Raw genomic sequence first — 22,591 nt, forward strand, 5'->3', positions numbered from 1 at the left:
CTCTGAATTAACCCCAAGAAGCCCTCTGTGACCAACAAGAACGAGAATGGAGCCAAAGGATCCCCTTGCCTAATCCCCTTCGACACGAGAAACTGCTTAGTCGGAGAACCATTAATCAGAACCAACATCATAGTAGAAGACAAACAAGCCTTCATCCACTTCTGCCAAGTAATAGGAAAACCGAATCTCCTCAATATATAATCTAAGAAATCCCAATTGACGGAGTCATAGACTTTCTCGAAATCCATCTTAAAAAGCACACAACCTTCTGAGCTACGTCTAGCAGAATGAATAACCTCATTCACCACCATAACGACATCTAGAATACTTCTATTCTGGATGAAAGCAGCATGGGAAGCCGAGATAAGAGACTCTAACACCATCTTCAATCTCGAAGCAAGAATTTTGGACAGAATCTTATACAAAGATCCAATGAGAGAAATATGTCTAAAATCCTGCAATCTACGAGGATTAAGAATCTTCTGAACAAGAGTAATGAAAGATGAGTTCAACCCAAAAGGTAACCATGCATTTTTAAGGAACTCTCTTACAAAATTACAAACATCAACTTTAATATAATGCATAATCCAAAATTTAAAATAAATGAGAAGCATAACAAGTAATTTTAAAATTATAAATAGATACATTTAATAACTAAATGATATTTATTGTATAATCAAACATCAAAGAGAAGTGACGATAACATATCTTTTATACTACAAAAATGTGTTTGGTTAGAATATTTTTATGTCTAACCAAAAATTCCTAATTAAATAATACTCTTATACTACTATAAATGTGATCTTGTGACACATTGTGCAATAAAATAAGAGAAAAAATATATATATGCACTATTATTGTATGAGTTTTGTAAACTGTTATTATATCATCTACCATTGATATTTAATGATCATTGATTTTTCAAAAAATTTATATAAATGATAGATAATATAGTGAATATGTAATATCTTTACACTTATAATACATAAATATTATATTCATAAAATAATGCACCCAAATATCAAATTATTAACGAATGTGACAAAATGGAATAACAAAAAGGCATAAAAATTAAGACAACTACTTTACCATATATGTTGAATGACTAATTGATTGATACCAATAATATCAGAATAAGAATAAGTGTGTAAACATGTATGAGCATCTATATATATAACATGTTATCTAACCCGTATCTACATAAGAAATGTATGTGCTACTTCACAATTTATTTGAATTATAGTCTTTCTTTCCACTTTGTGTACTCTTCCTCTACCTTCACCAACTTACTCTATCTTCTTCTGCTATTCAAAACCTTTGGAATGAGCATTAGTATTATGATTTTAACTCCTAGTTTTCTAAAAAGTGTTCAATTTCTATGCACTACAAGTACATTAATTTCTATTAAAAGGGTATTATTTGAAGAGTATAAGTTCACAAAAGAGAGTTTTACAAGATATGGGTATGTTTGATCTAAATGTTGACATCTTCCATATTGACAGTGACTCAACCTGTGCTAAAATGTTGCAACTTCAAAGTTTTCCATCCAAAATATCACATTCTGGGGCATCTAAATCCTCAGTTGTGATTAACCCTACAGAGGAAGATTCCTCAAAAAACTCTTCACCCTTATTTTTTGATGTAATAAAGCAAAGAACAGATGTCAATGAAAGGAACAAGGAACATGAAAACATAGCACTAGAGCAAGAGGAAGTTACTACTATGACTCTTTTCCCTGCTACTGTAGATAGAGGAGGAAGAGTTTCTGATATGAACAAGAGGAAAACTCAATGGTTGAACTTGTCCATTTCTAAGCATGATGAACAAGATGAACCGAGAATCTTTCATCAGAAGCAACCTCAAATCAAGAAAAGAAGACGAGGACCAAGGTCTCAAACCTCGCAGTTCCGAGGTGTTACATTCTACCGCAGAACGGGTAGATGGGAGTCACATATATGGTAAGTTATGTTGCATAAGATGTTAAATTTCTATTTTTGGACATCAATCTTCATGTGTAATATGTTCAAAAATGCATCACTATATCTATGTTGTTGTTGTCTTGGGGTCTCATTTCGTTGAATTATTACTTTTCTGTAATTGTGACTGTAGGGATTGTGGAAAGCAGATTTATTTGGGTAAGCTGATATCTAGTTTTTGGTTGGTGTTTTGATTAAGAATAGTGCTACCCATAGCTGCTACTCACATATTATAGTTAATTATTACTCTAACCTGATTTTCTACATATGGTTTTGCTATCCAAGTAGCAGGAACATCCCAACTTGCTGAACGATTTGAGTTAAAAAATTAGATCTGATTAATATTTAGATCCGAGTAAGGGATAAGACTAACTTGTCTCATGATTACTCGCGATTTTTGTATGCATCTATTCACTTGTGTATAGAGTAATGACACCACTTTGACCCATGTTATCATATGTTATCTAATTTTTTATCATATATACATATATGTAAATGATTAATAAAACATTTATACGTGCATTATTTTATATCTCAAATTACATATTCATAATAACAAGTAATATTAGAAAAACTTTACTAAAAGAAGTATACATTAACTTAATCGGATATATGTTTATGTTTAAAAGTTGACACAATAACATTTGGAGTTAGGTTACCTTTAAGTCTACGGTCAAGTTCGAGTTCAAAAAAGTAATCCGATAAATATTTAGATTAAAGGTTAAATTTTACTCAATTCAAGTTCAAAATATGTATAATTTCATACGTTTTTTAATTATAATTGATCATAAATATAAAATTAATATATTTAATGTATTTAATTGTTAATAATGAGTAATAGATGAAGTGGTACTTCGCTCCGACCTGTATGTACCTGCTATTTTATTTCATTGATGCTTTATTTGGTTGACAAGAGAAAATAAAAAGAGAGAAAGAGGTGATAATGAAATAGGTGAGAAAGAGAGAGAAGAATTAGAGTAGATTTTTGCAATGTTTAGTATAAGAGAATAAGGAGAAAAAATGAATAGAAATAGATATTTTCTTCTCTTACTCTTCTGTTTGGTTGGATAAAAAATAAGAAGAGAGATAATGATATGGTTCAAATGATAAAAATGTCCCTAAAAAAGATAAAGAAAAATGTTGTTTTATTATTAATTGAAAATAAATGTTATAATTTTATATTATATATTTTATTATAATTTCAATTGTTTTTAATCAATATTTTTATATTTAATTTTTTTTTATGAATATTACTAATATTTAAAGCAAGAGAAATAATGTATGTATTGCTAATGTAAGAGTCTTCTATACTGTTACTATATTATTCATCATTTATTTTCAATCATCATTTATTATGAAATAAAATTAATACAATTGAATGATGAATGACTATATATAAATCTTTACACTATCAGTGCATAGATATTACACTTTTAAAAGTAGAAAATTTTGAGGATATATTTGACATTTCAAATAAAATCAGCATCTCTCTTCACTTTCTCACCAAGTTAGGGGAGAAAAAAATTATGGTGTGTCCCAGACTCTTTTTACTCTCCTCTCTTTCTCCGTTCACAACCAAAGAGCGAAAATCTTCACTTTCTCATCAATCTCTTTCTCTCATTTCTCTCCAATCTAATTCTCTCATACCAAACAAAGGCTAAATCATTTGTCGGATACTACTTAAGTAGTTGTTTTCGTTTTTCACGTTTTGGTCCTATTTGATTGATTGATTGGGCTATTGATAATTACAACAGGTGGATTTGACACTGCTCAAGCTGCAGCAAGGTGGGCACTATTCTTTTGAATGCAACTATATTTATTGACTTTTTTTGCTGTGTTTGCCATACTTATTTAACACCATATATTCTTCTTGCCTACTCAGAGTATATGATAAGGCCGCAATTAAATGTCGGGGAAAAGATGTTGATTTAAACTTTGATTTGAGTGATTATGAGGAGGATATGAAGCAAGTGATAGAGGGGAGAAATTAAACTTGAGTGCATTATTTCTATTCAAATATCCTTTTCTGCGTGTATTTAATTCACCCATAATTCTATTGGGATATGTAGATGAAAGGATTGAGTAAGGAAGAGTTCATTCTCCTACTTCGTCCACAAATCAATGGAATCTCAAGGGCAACTTCAGCTTAGAGAGGTTTAGTAGCTCTTCACAAATATGGTCAGGGTGAATCACAAAGGGACCTGGACAAGAGGTCAGAAATGCTAATTCAAGCAACAAGTCTTACCTAAATTTCATCCTATATGTGTTGGTTTTGAAGAATAAAACTGACTGGGAAATTTGTTTATTGACTTATAAGTTATCTTAACAAAAAAAAAAGTTATAACTTCTACTATGCCTTCTCAAACACATTCATTATGAGTGTATTTAAGGATGGCAACTATTCGCCATGGGTATAGTTATGGCTGAAGATTTGAAAAGTCATTATTAAATAGAATAGGTCCAAATTATGTAGTATTGAGACCTATGGGTACTCAGGCTCTCAATCTCTAAGTTTCTCCATATATATATATATATATTATATTTGTGATATCATGTTAATCATAGTTGTGGTATTATATTGTTAATACGTAAATGTAATATTTTTTAGTAGTGAATTCGTTTTTTTATGTTTGTTTGAATAGAAAATTTTGGTTTAAATGTAATTTAAAGTTATGTACTTATTTTTTAATTCTACTTTATAACTTTTATTATTATTTTCTAATAACATATTATTATATGAAACAAGTACATAATTAAATAAGTTCTTCACTATTGTGTTTTTTAAATATTTTTTGAATTTCTTGGTATTTGTCAATTTGTTCAGTACCCAAGGACTTACATATAATAGACCCAGCAGGTACTTATACAGGTTTGAGGTCGGTTGAAGTCCAGACATAAATGAACGGGTGAGAGCCAGGTAGTGTAATCATGACCCATTATCACCCCTGGTTGTATTTGGCTAAATTGGCCGAAAAGTTGGTTTAAAAGTCATTTGAATGTTAAAAAGCTAGGGGCAGAAAGCTAACAAGCTAAATGTTTGGTAAAACTACCATATAAATTGGCTTGAAAATGGTAAAATATTGTACAAGAGTTTATAAATATGAAGATTATAAAACATAGGTCACTAGAAGGTGCTTCTCTAATTAGAGCTTATAAACTGGAGGCACTCATGAAAGTTACCTGTTACCAAACATGATTATAGGCTTATGTTTGGTTAAATTTGAGAGGAGAAAAATGTTTCGAGAGATTTGTAGTGAACATTTTTTACATGCAGATTTTGTCACAAGCCACCAAACAAGCCCTGTGCTTATAATGGAGAGATAATTGCAAATTCCAGCCAAGGGGGTATGAAATTATATGTTTGGGCTGCTCATTCAATTTCATTTTCTATTTTTGTTTCTTTTCTAAGTTTTGTTATCAAGTTTGGCTGAAAGAGAGAACACTTTCTCATTAACAATATATTCATACAGGCACTTACATTAATCTTGATTTGAGCCTAGGAATTTCTCTATCTAATTCTAAGCAACTGAAGAATAATGATACTGCTGGGGGAGGGTTATACCTTGGATATACAGCTCCTAAGATACCCTACAAAAGGGAAACAAAGGTATCAGTCTTTCTTTTTGTTCTTGTTGCAGTGTTAAAAGTTTTCATTGTGAAAATATATATTTCTCTTTACCTTTCATATATAACTAATCCATCCCATAGTTTTTTTCCCTTAAAAAAAGACATCCTAGATATAGAAATGAAAAAGAAGATATAGAAATAGGTTGATTTTAAAAGAAAGTATAATATTGTACAAATAACACTATTCTATATATATATATATATATATATATATATATAGTGTCCCTCGAATTAATAAGTTGGATGATTTATTAGTGTAATTATTTTTTTTAAAATTACCAACAAGGATTCATATATAAGTAGATGGCTTACTTTCTTAAAGATAATATATCAGGAGTATGATGCATGGTTGTTGGTTGCAAGTAAAAAATACACTTATATAATATTATTATGTAATGGTAAGTAATTGAAATTTTATAATAACTAACTTAAAAGTCATATAAAATGTTGGTATAACAATGTAAAGTCCTACTAGAACCTCAAATATATTAAAATGTCAAATTTTCTATTGCAACACTCGTTGGAATAAACAGTTACATAACCTATAGAGATTAGGGATGGTAATGGGATTCGGACCTACGAGTACCATAGATAGTTCCTGCAATGGGTCACATATGGGTGTGTGTTTTTGGACCCCAATGATAATTGAGACCAGAGATTTTGAGACTCGTTGTTGATGAGTTTGAGTCTGGATAATGAGGTACCCAGACTCGCAGTTCCCAGACCCGTTATTTCTTCATAAATCTAAATATATAGTAGCATAATTATAATATCATGTCATAATGGTAATATTATAATGTTATATTGTTAAGGAGTATGATGTGATGTTAAGTTGTAAATTCATATGAGTAATCTAATGTTATATTGATTAAATAGTTCTTTTTAAAACAATTTTACATCATAAGCTTGTTGAAGTAGTGACTTTGTTTGGTTATGATTGTTTGAGTAAAATGAGTTGTGTTTACCTCTAATTATCATATATCATAAAATCAATTTAAATTGTGTTTAAAACTTTAAATTATATTTTATAATTTTTTCCTTTGTTCATTACTTAAATAACATGTAAGATCGTAGGAAATAAACACACAATTACATAAATTACTTATAATTATATTTAATATTTTTAAATTTATGGGTACCCATAGATCCACTGGGTATCCAATGATCCGTGGGTAACAGACCAAATGAGTATCTGCACGGATCAAGGATGAGTCTGAGTCCAAAAATGTCGCAACGGGGCGGGTCCGAGTAATACACTACCCGGACCCATCGAGCCCCATTGCCATCCCTTGCAGAGATTAGCTCCTCATGTTTATGATATATGATAATTAGAGGTAAAAACATACTTGTTTCTCATGTTTATATCTTCTATAAATTCCAGGAGAAGAATGTTACACAACCTGTTCCCTTTCAAAGATTCTCAAACTTGGCTAGGCAACTTTGCACCAATGGCTGCATTACCTCAGGGCGTTTTTTACCTAGTGCAGCTTCTTCAGGATACTTCACTCAAAATAGCACTGTTTCAACTTCAGTACATCCAATGAACATGTACCATTTTTGCATTGGATCAACCAAAACATCCCCATTTAACTCTTCCACGTTGATAGGGTAGAAGTAGCTGCAGAAATACTGATCCAACAGCATCTTGAGTTAATGAATGTATTGAATAATTATTATAATTATTAAATAATAATGTCAGGCATTGACTACTGTGTCCACCTTCTACCGTTGATATTATGACATAAAACATAGTACTGTTACCATATATAGACCTCTAATATATGTAGGGTTAAAGGATTTAATTTATGAAAAAGAAGTAGGTAATGTTTTATGTATTGAAATAGTATTGTTTCACGGTCATCCGGGGAGGATGGGTCTTGACATGTTGTAGGTCCTAGGCAAAATTAAGTTAAATTAAAGAGTGAAATATAATACAAATTAATTGTGAAGTTTTTACACTTTAAATTAAAAAAAAGGTTCCGTAGATATGAAAATCGTATCATACTTGTTGGTTGAATAGGAAAACTGAATCCATGCATACGGTATAACAATTATATTAATCATGTAATTATATTAGTCAAAACAGATAATCGGTCAATTTTTATTTAAACCGTATTAGTCGCACCACTTAATTTTCATTTAAAAATATAAAATTTTATGAAATTAACTTAACTTTTTTCCAAAATGTTATCATGAAAGATCAAACATATAACTATTACTATACTTTTTTTTTATAATTCTCAATCAGGTTTACCAAGAAATCATGACAAATTTTGTTTTAACAAATAGTATAATAAGTAAAATTATTTATAAACTTCTTTATTAGGATTCAACATCAATGTCAATATAATATATATGTATATAAAACTTTAGTGATATACGACTTAATTAATGAATCATTAATTGAACCATTATATTATTATGTTAGTATCTTGGTCAATTTGATGACCGATATAATATTAATAACATTTATTTATTCCTTTTATGAGTGCAAAATTAAAATGAGAAATCTTAATTTATCTAATAATTTAATTAAATTTGAAAAAAATGAGGCTATGTGCAAATTTCAATAACATTTGATACATTTTCGGTTATTTTGGTTAGTAATTAAGTTGAGATTAAAACTAGTTTGTAGTAATATTTTAATATTTTTGCACCTTTTCGTAGTGGGGCTAGGCGGTCATGCATGCTTAACACCTTAGGGTCATGCATGTTTAAGATCTTGGGGCTGCCATACTCAAGAGATCAAAGAAACCAATATACTAGGTAACTAAAAAAGAAAATGTTAAATTAAGCCATATATTAATCAATAAAAAATAAAACTTTATATTGGAAAATTATGCATTTAATATATCAAAAGTAGTAAATTTAATACGAGTTTGGTAAACAATAGAATAGTTAAAAGCATGCGTTTTCAAATAAGCTCAATAATTTATAATTGTTTATAAAAAATTGATTAGGAACAAAAAAGTCACATGCCCTAATTACGGTAAGAGAACATATTTAATATTTATGCAATGTCGGAGTAAAAACTTATATATATTCACTACATTTATTTATATTTTTTTGAAAAGTCAATGATAATTAAATATGAATAGTGAATGATATAGTGCTAGCCTATAAAATTCATATACAATATATACATTTTTCCAATGTAAGAATTCAATAAATTAAATAAAAGGTTACATTTGTTACAAACATACATAATAAAAGAAAAGAAAAATATGTATATACACATCATCCATTATTCCTTTTCAATCATAATTGACTTCACTAAAAAAAAGTAATTAAAATAAAGAGCTGTCAATACATAGATATTATACTCTAATAAAAGAAAGAAGATAAATGATATAATATAATGAAATGGTGTCAAATTCATGGCATGCCATGGTCACTTTGGTTGAAAAAATATCGAATGTGGATGATAAATTTAGTGATAATCAGTGTTATTTGTCATAGACCTATTGCTAGGTGTGCTGAATCGTCTCCCAACATGTTCGTAGTTATCTTTCTAATTAAATCAAGACATTATAGACATTAAACAACATTACGTCCTTAAACAATATCTAGCATGGAAATAATACCATCCACACTCAGTTAATTGGTTGTTTTGTAAAATAAAAATCATCAAACGTTCTATCACAAATTGTTTTAAACATAAAATAAGTTATTCAAAACAAACTTAAAAAAGAGAAGAGTGCAAATCGTCTCTAGTATTGGGTAGATATATTGGTATGTGACACTAATTTTTTAAGGGTTCAGATTTTCCCTTCTCCTCATGTTATTCCAGTACGAGAGAGGATGTCAATTCTCTAAATAAAGTCTTAACATCCAAAGAGAAAAGGTATGATTATAACTTCACTTAACAATATAAAATCAAATTCATAAGGTTGTTCTGAAGCTGGTAAAAAAAATGAGGTTGCACAACTGATGAAATGAAATCGGGTTGAATAAGGTAAGGTTTTGGGTTTATAATTTCTTCAAAACTCTCGTATCGCATCTAATTTATGCTAATATAGCACCCAAAGTGACCGAACAACTCGAACTAGCACAACAAAAATTATACTGAGTTGGTAAAGTTAATCGTGTCACTTAGCTTTGACCAATACAACATGAAAAATAATTATGTAAATGTATAACCATTATCGAATTTTTATCTCATAAATCTTGTCTCATGAAACTGAATTTTAATGTGAACCTAACCAACCAAATGAAGACAAGAAACTGATAGAAAACTTCATTAATGTTTTGTAGTTGATGGAGTTTCACAAAGAGAAAATATAAAAGAAATAATAAAAAAATGTCAAGAAAAAGTGAACATAAGAGAACATTTGGTGTTGTTAAAAGAAAAAAGAGTGATTGGATGGCAAGAAAAAGAAGATTGGCAAAATTGTCAGGAGCAAAAATATTATTATTTCTTATTTATAATTCTCATATTTAATTAAGACAAATATTAAAAATAAATTAAACAAACCTATAATTAAATATAATAAAAATCGAATACAATAGCCCTATGGCATGGCCGTTTGTGGCACTTGGTCGCACATTTCATAGACGACAACGTGATAGAGTTTCTTGAATGGTTGGGATATGAGTTCAACAATCTTATATAATGTTGGAATTTGTTTAAAAAAAGAAAGAGTTTTAATGTGATTTAAATACAAATTAAAGTGATCAATAATGGGAATGTGAAATGAAAAACCTTTAAGTCTCATATTGCTTGGACGAGGTAACTTGAAAGACTTTATAAGTCTTAAGTTGCAATTTTGGGGTGTGCCACAAAGAGTACAATAAGTTTTGTGAGTGGGTAAGGACTCACACAAACAAAACCCTCCACACACGCGTGTGCGCACCACCATCTCCACCGTCGTCCAGCTGGCCGACTCGGGTTGGGATCGGGTGCATGCAACACGGTTGTTGTAAAATGATAGAGCCATTGGAGAGTCAAGAGTTTCGGGAGAAGATTGAAGGTTAATATGCATGTTCATAACATACACTGTGGAAAATTATGGATCTATTTGTGTTAAAATATGCATACACTATAATAGTTTAGACAAAACGGTTTGTAAAATTACCTCAGGAGACTGCGATGGCTTTCGAAAATTATCCTTCAAAAGTATGAAGGTCCTACACGTGTATCCACACTGAGACCAATCTTTGTTGTATCAACACTTGATTCGTGGAAAAAAAATCAACTCAAAACTACTATATTTCAAACAACCCAAAAATTAGGATACAAACTTGAGTTAATTACGCTGATATCCCCTGAGTTTTAGTGAAATTACACAAACCACCACGCTGATATCCCCTGAGTTTTACTGAAATTACACAAACCACCCATCACTTTTCTACCCTTACACAAACATCCCCTAATTTTTATACTTTCATTACACTGACCACCCCTGCATGAAAAATAATTGTAATTTTTTAAATAAAAAATGGGATGAATGCAATTAAGTTAAACAAAACATGGTATATAAAACTTTTTTCTTTTTGTGTGTTTTGAATCACACGTGAGGTTTGGTTTATATAAAACCAAAATCTCCCTCAAACAATTTAGTGCCAATTAATCACACATTAATTTAGCATAAAATCAAAACTTCATGAATCCATTTAATGGCAATTAATCACTCATTAATTCAGCATAATTTTTTGGTTTTTGGTTTTCAAAACTGACTATCAGTTTTAAACATTTGAAATATTACAATTAAGTCACACTTAATTATATTAAAGATGATTGAATAATATTATTTGTATTTTCAGTGCTAGCAAAAAATACAATAATATTCTACTTAAAAATAAATATACAAAATTAAACTATTTAGTTTAATCAATAATATTTTCTTGTCCAACAAAAATCAGAACACTCGTTAGTGTGTGACCCCGTAGGTTCATTACTAATCCGGTAGTAAATTAACTCATTAATTTACTAATCAAGGTTGGCATCTAGCAACTCTCCTTAACGACCGGATAGAAATGAAGTAATATCTTTTACTTTAAAACCATTAGAAGACTAATATAATATTTCCTTCCATCTTTACAACTCTATGTTAACTCTAGAATATGGTATAATTGACAAATTCTAATAAGTTAACTCGTAGTGAATTACTTAAGAAACTCATTTCTTCATTCATTCAATTTCCCTTGGCCAAGGTCTTTATTTCTATAGAGTTCAAACTCATTACCACGAGTTGATGGATTCTTTCTTGATTAGTCACTAATTCTACAAGGATTTAATTATACCCAATAATCATTCAACTAATATCATAAGGCATTAGGTGTCCGATATCAAAATATAATAAATAACTTGTTAATTACTATGATAATCTCAAGTCTAAGGAAAATATATATTTCTTCACAAGAATATCCTATTGACAATTCAAAGGTAATATATTAACCATTAGGAATTCTCCTTTGAGTCAGTTCAATGGTCATATCTCTATATGCACCATTTATATGTGTTATTTAATAAATGAGATATATTAATCATTATCTAATAAAGACCATTACACATATATTGATCTATCCGGATTAATAGTATCCTAAGCTCAATAATCCTATGATCAAGAACGATTTGGATTAAAATTATAAAAGATTTATTTCTCATTATTATAATCTCTATTATAATAATAAATCTCTAATTTTAATCAAGGATCTTTCATATTAATTATTTTGATAAATAATGAATATGATATTAAGATAATAATACATATAACTTTATTATTATAAACATGACAAATTGGTTCTTGGGCATACATTATATCCAACAAAGATCTCGACCATAATAATAGAGTCGTTGAGTGGTAAAATTTTCCACCAACGGATCGTGAGATTTACCACCCACTATGATCATCAGATGAGGGAGCCGATGGAGGCTTCATGCTATAAATAGATGCTTGATCTCCTCATTATAACTCACACAAGTCGAACAAATATTCCTTGACTTTCTTCTTTCTCCCCTATAAAATTCTACCGACGCATTTCCGACAACCTTCTTCCTCTTTCTTTTTGTGGCACTTGAGAATTGACACATGTAGTCAAAGTTAGAATTTCGAGAACTGACACTGGTAGTTAGTATTGTGGGAAAAGAATTGACATAGAAAACCATACTGTGAAAATTCAAGAATTGTCACTGGTAGCCATATTGTGGCTGTATTCGAGAGTGATTCTTACAATGCAATAAGCAATCGTATAATAGAGAACTGAACTGTTTTATCCTAGGATGACGTGGTTGATAGTCTCCTTGCACAATTTTAGAAGTACCATGAAACGTCATAAAGAGAGCGACCTGCTCGTGACTCAGCTAGTAAAGATTATTTCGTGTCATTCAAAATTGTTGCGAGCTACGCAAACAACAATTTTAAGACGTTTCTACTGCAATAGCATTCGTAGATAATATTACTGGACCGAAAAACTATGATCTGAACAAACCATTTTAGTTTGACGGGACAAATTTCAAACGTTGGCAACATAAGATGTAATTTTTTCTCACTATGAGAAAGGTTGCCCATGTTCTGGAAACCAACATAAGATGATGCATTTTATGCTAGTTGGTGGAGCCATGTCTTGGTGTAGCTTCAAGCAGACATTGATTGCTACTTCCACAATGGAGGATAAGTTTGTATTGTGTATTTAAGCTATATCTCATGGTGTTTGGTTGAAGAGTTTCATATATGGGCTTAGAATTGTTGACTCTCTTTCTAGGCCACTAAAGATGTATTGTGACAATTCAGCATCGATTTTCATGGCTAAGAATAACAAAAGTGGATGTCGAAGCAAACACATCGACATTAAGTATCTAGCTATAAGAGAACGTGTTAAGGATGGATAGTGGCCATCCAACACATTAGCATTGCGTTGATGATTGCTGATCCTTTGACTAAAGGCATGCCACCAAGAAATTCAAGGGTCGTGTACAAAACATGAGACTCAGTTCTGTGATGTAATCTTTCGATGTATGAGTACATTATTTGTCAATAAACTCTCATTCAGTTATATGTTTTCTCATATATTTGTGCACTTTCATTTTAATTTATTGAGAAATGTCGTTTTTGTTGACCTAGAATAAACATATGGTTTATTCACTTAAGGATAAATGCTATTAGTAGAGACTTAATACATTGTAATACGTTGAAGATAATGCTCACTCATAGAGAGCTTATCGCCATGATTCATACATTATGTTTCTTTTATGTTGAATGCCTCGTTATATGGACCAAGTGGGAGGATTTCAAAAATATTTTTATATCAATTATGATATCAATGAAAATAATCTCTCCATTAATATGGTCTATTAAGCAAACGGTTTCATACCAAATATAAAGTACATTTAATCGTCGAAATCAATCAATTACCATTGATTGTGATATTTCCCATTGATAGTTATGTGGATATAATATACAAATGTTTTGGGTCCCTAATCTCACTCACACACTCAAAAAACCAACACCATCTATGGGTTAGAGCGAGAGCTTAAAATAATCTTGAAATCACTCACTAGAGTCGTAGTCTGAAGCTTACCAGAAAATGCAACAATGACGGGAGGTAACTCGATCTATTTTTGCTTATTCTTTTACATGTTCATATGGTTTTGAACTCTTTTAGATCGTGTCTAAACTCTAAAAGTTCTACCACCCCATTAGTTATGTTTTATTCCTATCCTACTTACACCTTGTGAACATTAGTAGTTAAAACTCTTATTGGATTGAATGTAGCATGAGCTTGACATATACACAATGATTCACTATTAATTTATGAAGTTTTGATTATATTTGAGTTTTGTACTTACTTTATGCTTGCTTTTAGTTTGACCACCTTATTGCATGATTATTGAATAATTTGCTTAGTCTCTTACTTGCATTATTCTAAACTTGAATAACTTAACAAGTAATACATTTACTAGACATAAACATAGGTCTTTCTCGCATAAGTTCCTAAATTGACTAATACATTAGCTTTTAGTAATTTTGAGGTCATTGTATGGAATAATCCTCAGTGAATGAATTGCTTTAAGAATTAGGTGTGTATAGATAATGAGGGTGAATTTCAATCCTAACTCCTTTTATCATAGCAATTTCGATTTACTTGTGTTATCAAACAAACAAGCCCTTTTTCAAAACCAACTTAGAATTAGTTTAAGTTGAAAGGCTAGTATCTAACAAGTCCTTGTGGATACGTCAATCCACCATACCAACCGCCATATGAGCATTCAAATCCAACATTGGATGACACTCTAAATGAATTCATCCAATTTATATTTGGCTAACCAAAGGACCATCGAGCCCCCACTATATCAACCACCTCAACAATACACACCTGAGCTAGATGACAAGCACTCTGAGCTGGAAAACACTCTAAACCAATTCCAAAAATTGAGTACTATTATTTTAAGAGATTTAGAGATTTAGAGGGAGTAGTTGGCCAAACAAGTGAATGAGCAGTTAAAGTGGCTGATCGAGGACCAACAAAGTACACTGGTTGCCTGCATCAAATATGATTCTGAATAGCAATGCTTCCCCAACACTACAATGGTCGGTGAACCAATTGGTAAGGATTTATTTTTTGAGAATGTTGTTGAGGAAAATAGCGATAATCTATTCAAAAGAGAGGTTGAAACACATGAGAGTAAGCTAGTAGCAATGATAAAATTATTAAACATGGGAAAAAAGATAGTAATCATAAATATGGTGGATTAGTAAAGAAGAAACTAAGAGGAAAACCTATATCAGCTAATGCCTAAAGAGGATGAATATCGTACTGAAGCAGTATAAACAACTGAATATTGTGTTACTTTGGTTGTTGCAACTATGTGATCATTAAGGGCACATCATACGTCAAGTTATTGACGTTAAACGAGAGCTTCTTGTAAGGCAACCCATTTTATTTTTATGTTTTTGTATTTGTTTATGTTTTTGTATTTTTTTGCTTTTGTTGTATGTTAGTGTGCAGGTTTTAAGCTTAACTTCATTGGACTGAGGACAGTCCAAACTCCGCAGAAGGAGTGAATATGGCCAAATTTTGGAGCTTAAACGATTCTGTATAGTATCTCTTTTCATTTTTTGATGTTAATAAAGTGTGTGGGATGTTTTACTGAGAATGTTTTGCTTCTAAATGTGATTGGTTGCATATAGTGCATGATGAGTTAAGTGCTTAAGGAATAACATGTTCATTGAAAATGTTTGTTACCTCTAATTAGGGGTGGCAATTGGATGGGTTTGGATTTGGATCCTAATGGATGGATATAAAATTATTCATCTACCCAAATAAATCCATTACATCACATTTTAAAATTATTCAATCCATCCATATCCAATAGATTTCAATCCATCCATTCTATCCATGTATCCATTTTAATGGATTGGATGGAAAGATATCCAACCCACTTTTTTTAATTTGAACAAAACATTTTAATAAAGCAATTTAAAGAAAAAAATTCTTTAAAAAAATTATTTAATAAAACATTTTTAAATATCAATTTTAATAAAATATTTTTCTTAACAAACACTTTTAAAAAGTGTTTTTTTTATAAGCAATTTTAAAAAGGTGAATTTGTGAAAAAATTTATAAGCACTCTTAGTAGCAAGAATCTCTGGTGCAACATAATTGGTATGGGTGTAAAAGTCTGGTTCGGTTTTTGGCGCAATTTAATGACCGAACCGAACACAAAGAAATTGTTCGATTCAATTAACCGCAAATTTTATTTAGGAATCTAATCGTTCATTAGTGGTTCGGTTCCACAGTTTTTCAACTTATTTAAAGAAAATCATTTAAGAAATAGTTGAACATAATTTGCAAAGTATAAAGTCAACTTAATGAATACTAAACACATCAATAATAAAATATTTAATACTCTTTATAGTAAAACAATAATAATTCAACATCGGAACGCACTACAAACTTGAAATTTTAGTCCACAAAATCTTCTAAAATATTCAACAAAAATTTAAGAATGACAAACTTGGTACCAATATTTTAGTCCAATATAACACCTAATATTCCACATCATTAGTAATATCCTCGAGTTCTGTCTTTATTTTCGTTTAGTTCTTTAATTTCTTTATTTGATTAATTTTATCTCTGAATAGTGACAAAATGTATAGTAGTTTTTTTAGTTTTCTTTCTATCTTCTCAATGGATAATAGAGATAATAGATATTTAGGTTTGTTTACTAATTTATTTTTTCTATTTGCCTCTTATTTATAGACTATTTTATTAATAATCCTAAATTCTTAATCATATTTTATCTTAACTTCAAAGCTTAATCATCCAAATATAAAATAAAATTATTTTTTAATATGCGGTTCGGTTCGGTTCTAACGGTTCCAAAATTTACAAAACCGTGAACCAAACCGAACTTAAATGGTTCAAAATAAAAAAAAAACTGAACCGAACCGCGGAGCTGAATCGAACCGCATTTTATGGTTCGGTTCGGTTTCATCAGTTTTACGGTTTAACCCAGAACCGCTTACACCCCTAATAATTGGGACTTCCATAAGTTGTATGAACAGTTCATCATCCTGAAATATTTAATTTTGTTATTATATTATCACATTAGCCAATAACCAAAATGATATATTTATACTTTGCATTAAGATGTTGGGGTAAAACACTAAGGCCGAAATCGTTTATACTTTTTTGATAAGCACTTTTTAAAATCACAATTACAATTTTCAACTTTTGTAATATGTGTGAGGTTGTGCTTAGAAATGTGAGAGATTTTTTATATTAATATTGAATTAATTGGAACAAAAATTTGTTTTTATTTTTATTTTTTTGAATGGATTGGTTATCCATCCAAATAGATATAACCATGGATATCCATTGGATATAATGAATGAATTTGAATCCATCCATTATCAACACCATCCATTAGATTATATCCATTTAAATCCATTAGTTCTAATGGATGGATTTGGATGGATTTTGGATTATGGATAATTTTGCCAGCCCTACCTCTAATTATGATATGTCATACTTAGTCACCATAGTCTTATGAATTTTGAAATGATAGCATGAAGTTGTCTAAAATCGAGAGGTTGTATGAGTAAGTTGTCTGATGTGAGTATTGAGCCATACACTTTGAAAGAATTTTTTGAAAAATTGTAATAACTTTCGCTGTTAGTTTTGTTTGAATCTTTAAATAATCTAAGTTGATATAAAAATATGGATATGATCAAGGCATTGTTTGATTACACCCACTTGGCCTAAAGACTTTCCAATTGACATTATTATCCTTTGCTAGCCCCTTTGAGCCTGAATTTTTTTGATTGCAACCCTTCAAGCTAGATTAAAGAATATTATATACTCATAGTTCTAGTAGGATAAGAGAGTTACAATCATAAATTAGTTGGGGAGAATGGAAATTACTGTATGAAAAAGTGGAAAAAGAAAAAGGGTTACCATCATTCATCTTATAAAACAAAAATGAGTCACTCTACAAAAGAAAGAGTATAAAATATAGATGAATGATGGGGAAAACAAAGAAAAAGGGAACAAGTTAGTTGATAGTCATAAAAAGTTCAAATATGCTCTGTTAAACTATTAGAACTAAAATTTTGTATCCAAGAAAAACCAAGTATCTCGTAGCCCAACCATAGTACAATCCTTGCAAAGACCTTAGTGATCCATTCTCTATATCATTTTTTTTATTAATCATGAGATAATACTAAAATTGACTTTGTTGCTTGTTTATTGCATGTTTATGAGAGACATAAACTATCAAACAGTTGAGAGTTCATACTTCCTAATTTATTGACATAGGAATTATTTAAATAATAGAGTTTCAAATGGAATGTAGCTAGGAATAACTTGCATTAATTAGATATCATACTTTGATTTGAGCTTGAAATTCCTTAGTGCACTTGACTAATTGTGTGAACAACATGTTCTTTGATTGTATGCTACGATAATTGATGTCTAAGTCCTACTTCAAAATCCAAGCATGTTTTTGAAAAATCTCAGCTTGGACTCTTTTTTGGGGACAAACAACGTTAGTTGAGAGAATTTGGTAAGTGCCAATTTTATCATACTTTATATGCTCTTTTTACAGTACTTTAACTACTTAATCAACTCAAATTAATGTAATTTTACTAATACATTATTATAACTAGTTTAAATGGCCAAATCTCACATTAATATTAATTTGTAGGCTTAATCAGGAGCAATTATGGCAAAAACATAAGTGATGAACAAAAACAAGAATTCAACCATGACATGTTGGAGTAATATCACGATAACTCCTTCGTCCATCGTTGGATTGAGCTTCAATTTTGATATGTTATTCCTAACTGATGGGACTTCAATGAGAATAGTCGGATTGTAGAAACGAACAAAATTCACTGTCCTAAGCGTAGGTTTCCGCACTCAACGCATGTAGGTGCAAAAATCAACAATTTACTATTGTTCTATTTGTGCTAAGGGCACCCACTTGTGCTGAGTGTGGTGGGTGGTGTGTTGTGCACATAGAAGTGCGCCTAGCGTAATTAGGTGTGTTGGAAGGACAGCATAAGCCAGCTAGAGGTGCGCTGAGCACATAGAACAACACCACAACATTATTTAAGGACTTCTAACTCGAACCATTTGACATATACTTTGTAATATTGATTTGTAATACTTATTTTATGAGTTTCTAATGTAGTTTAGCTCATTTGTAGTAATGTGATCGAGGTGTAAGTATTAGAGGAGTTAATTTACACTTGTATCTGATTCAACCATCCTATGAGTTGTATTTTATCCATTTCCACATGCTAAACATGAATAGCTAAAACCCATATTGGGATTGAATGTAGCATGAACTTGATGTGTACACATCGATTCACCATTAATTTATGAAGTTTTGATTATATTTGAGTTTTGTATTTACTTTATGGTTGCTTTAAGTTTGATCACCTTATTGCATGATTATTGAAAAACTTGTTTAGTCTCTTACTTGCATTATTCTGAATAACATATGTTACTAGACATAGAGATATGCTTGAAGGTTCATTAAACTGAATTTTATCATTGTAGTTACTACACGTAGATCTACTTTTGGTAAAATGTTAGTATAGACCAAGATATTTGCGGCTAACACGATTGAGTTGTTGTATTTTTACTTAACTTACATGCTTACATCACAAGACATAGGGCATGAATTTGTAAGTCATATTTCTTATTCTTTTGTATCAAAGTCACTAGACATAGGTCTTTCTTGCATAAGTTGCTAAATTGACAATTGAGTTGTTGTATTTTTACTTAACTTACATGCTTACATCACAAGACATAGAGGCATGATTTTGTAAGTCATATTTATTATTCTTTTGTATCAAAGTCACTAGACATAGGTCTTTCTTGCATAAGTTGCTAAATTGACTAAGACATTAACTTTTAGTAATTTTGAGGTCATTATATGGAATAATCATTACTAAATGAAATGCTTTAAGAATTAGGTGTGTATAGACAATAAGTGTGAAGTTCAATCACAACTCTTTTTACCATTACAATTTCGATTTATTTGTGTTATCAAACAAACAAACCTCTTTTCAAAACCAACTTAGAATAATAATTTTAGTGGAAAGGCTAGTATCTTGCAAGTCCTTGTGGATACAATAACCATGTACGCTATACTTGTTTGCAGTACCACGATAGTATTTTATACACCTATTTGTCGGTTAGCAATGTTGTGTTTGACCATTGAAACTTAGTATATCCTTATTAGTGGGGTGTGTAACTCTTAGATTAGTCCTAGTATTTGTGATATGACAATCGGTATCCAAATTTGTGGGCTACCGTTAGTAATACCCAAAATGGGTTAGATTTGATTTTGTGTTTTTGGACTCATGGTAAATCAGAGTCGAAGATTTTGAAATCCATATTTAGATGGTTCTAGATAATGAGGTATTTAGACCACAAGTACCTAAACCTTTAATTCCTATATATTTATATATAACTCTTATATTATGTTGTTAAGTAACCATATTATATATGTTGTTAATTCCTAAATGTGACATAATATTATATTGATTCAATAATATTTACTAAATAAATTTATCATTTGATGTTATATTGTTAAGTAGTGATGTTATGATTTTAATTCATAACTCTAATGTTGATTAAAAGTTCTTACTAAATAAATATTCATCATAATATTAAAGTAGTGAATTTGATTTTTATGTTTGTTTGAGGAAAATAAATTATGTTTTTCTTTTGTAATTTGATCTTCTAAGGTAATTTATAAGATTAGAGGAATAAGATGCACAATTGTATAAGTTGATAGCAATTATTTTTAATATTTTATAAAGTTCTTAATATCGTGGATTTGCTAGGTAGCAAAGCCAGGGTTGACCCTTCCACATGTGCATCAAGTGCGCTGCTTATGGGCTATATTTAATGGGGCCCAATTTTTTATTTGCATAAATAATTTTTATTTTCACAATTTTTATTCTTATAAAAAAATCACACTCATTTAGAACATATTTGCTCTTATATTTATTGCTTATTAGTTTACGTATGAGTTTGATCAACATTTTAATAATTATTACATTATATTATCATAATTGATGTAGAATTAAATTGAATGGTCGTCATGGGTGGACCACATATGAGATCATTCAAGGTTCATTAGAAATGTAACAAAAAAAAAAAATGTTGGAGTTTAGTCCTTTAACAATAATAAATGAGCAATAAAAGAAAATATATCACTAGTCCTCACGATTTTTATGAGAATTTTTTAAAAATTCTTTTAATAACTTTTCCTCACATGTTTTACTTTGAGTTCTCACTTTACTTCAAGTAACTCAGAAAATTCACTTTGACAGTTTAAGAACAAGTTGTAAAAAGTGGAGAAAATATTTTAAAGAATTTTCAGAATTATGTTTGAAAGTATGTGTAAGAGTTATATATTTGATTTTGAGTTTCAATGCCTTTAGATAGGCTTTCCAACCAGCCATAACACCTCTTTGAAAGGGTAATATTTGATTGAAATGAAACCATTTTGTTTGGGATGAAAACCACTCATTTGGAAATCTGAAAACTCATGCAACAACACTCAGTAATCAATTACAGCCTTGAGTAATCGATAACTCAAACATGCTGTCCAACTAGGCATTTAAAATTTAATTAGAGTAATCGCTTACAACCTTGAGTAATCGATTACTCAACTTTGCTAAAACTGGATAATCTGTTACGCACATACAATAATCAACTACCCTGCATAGTTTTTGTTGGGTAACTAGTTTTCTCACTTATGTAACCTATTACTTAGATAATGTAACTTGTTACACACTATTTTTTAAAATTGTTTTATTTATATTTGAGTGTTTCAATTTTCTAAGAAATAATTTGAGCATTACTACTATTCTATATTCGAGAGTATAGGATAGAAGTGCCTATTTAGACTTAGACTAATTTGTCTTGAAGCTTCGTCTTCTTTGTCTTCATAAGTATTCTTCCTTTTCTTCTTTTTGGTGATGTTGGTGTTTTCACCAAAACCGGGCCAAGGTCAGGAGCAAAGATCTTCTTCACAATCTTCCCCTTTTTGATGATGACAAACCAATATCTTCTTTAACAGTGTAGTTTTCTTAGAGCAGCATACTTTGAGATATGTTTGACTTGAGTATGCTCCCCCTATTTTGTATGTTCCCCCTTTCATTTGGAGTTATGTGTCTGAAATGTTTTAAACAAAAAATACACTTTTCCCAACTTTTCTCCCCTTTTTGACTTCATCAAAAAGTAGAAAAGCCAAGAGCCCAACATAATANCGAGAATGAGGATGAGGATAGGATGAGGATAGGATGAGGAGGAGGCTGAGGATGAGGATAAGATGCGGTTGAGGATGAGAATGGGATGAGGACGAGAATGAGGATGAGGATAGGATGAGTAGGAAGATGAGGATGAGGATAGGATGAGGACGTTAAAGAGGAAGAGGAAGAGGACGAGGATGAGGATGAGGATGAGGAAGAGGACGAGGATAGGATTTGGACGAGAATGAGGATGAGGATAGGATGTGGATT

The 22,591-nt window shown here is 30.4% G+C and overlaps 1 long non-coding RNA gene and 1 pseudogene across 1 annotated transcript; both read left to right on the plus strand.

Moving 5' to 3' along the window:
- LOC109359878 lies at positions 1,319–4,225 on the plus strand (annotated as a pseudogene).
- Positions 5,095–7,319, plus strand: LOC109360183. Its single transcript, XR_002109131.1, has 3 exons — positions 5,095–5,321; positions 5,447–5,583; positions 6,985–7,319. It is a non-coding gene; the product is annotated as an uncharacterized LOC109360183 (long non-coding RNA).

This window comes from Lupinus angustifolius, chromosome LG11 (genome assembly GCF_001865875.1).
Source record: "Lupinus angustifolius cultivar Tanjil chromosome LG11, LupAngTanjil_v1.0, whole genome shotgun sequence".
Lineage (NCBI taxonomy): Eukaryota > Viridiplantae > Streptophyta > Magnoliopsida > Fabales > Fabaceae > Lupinus > Lupinus angustifolius.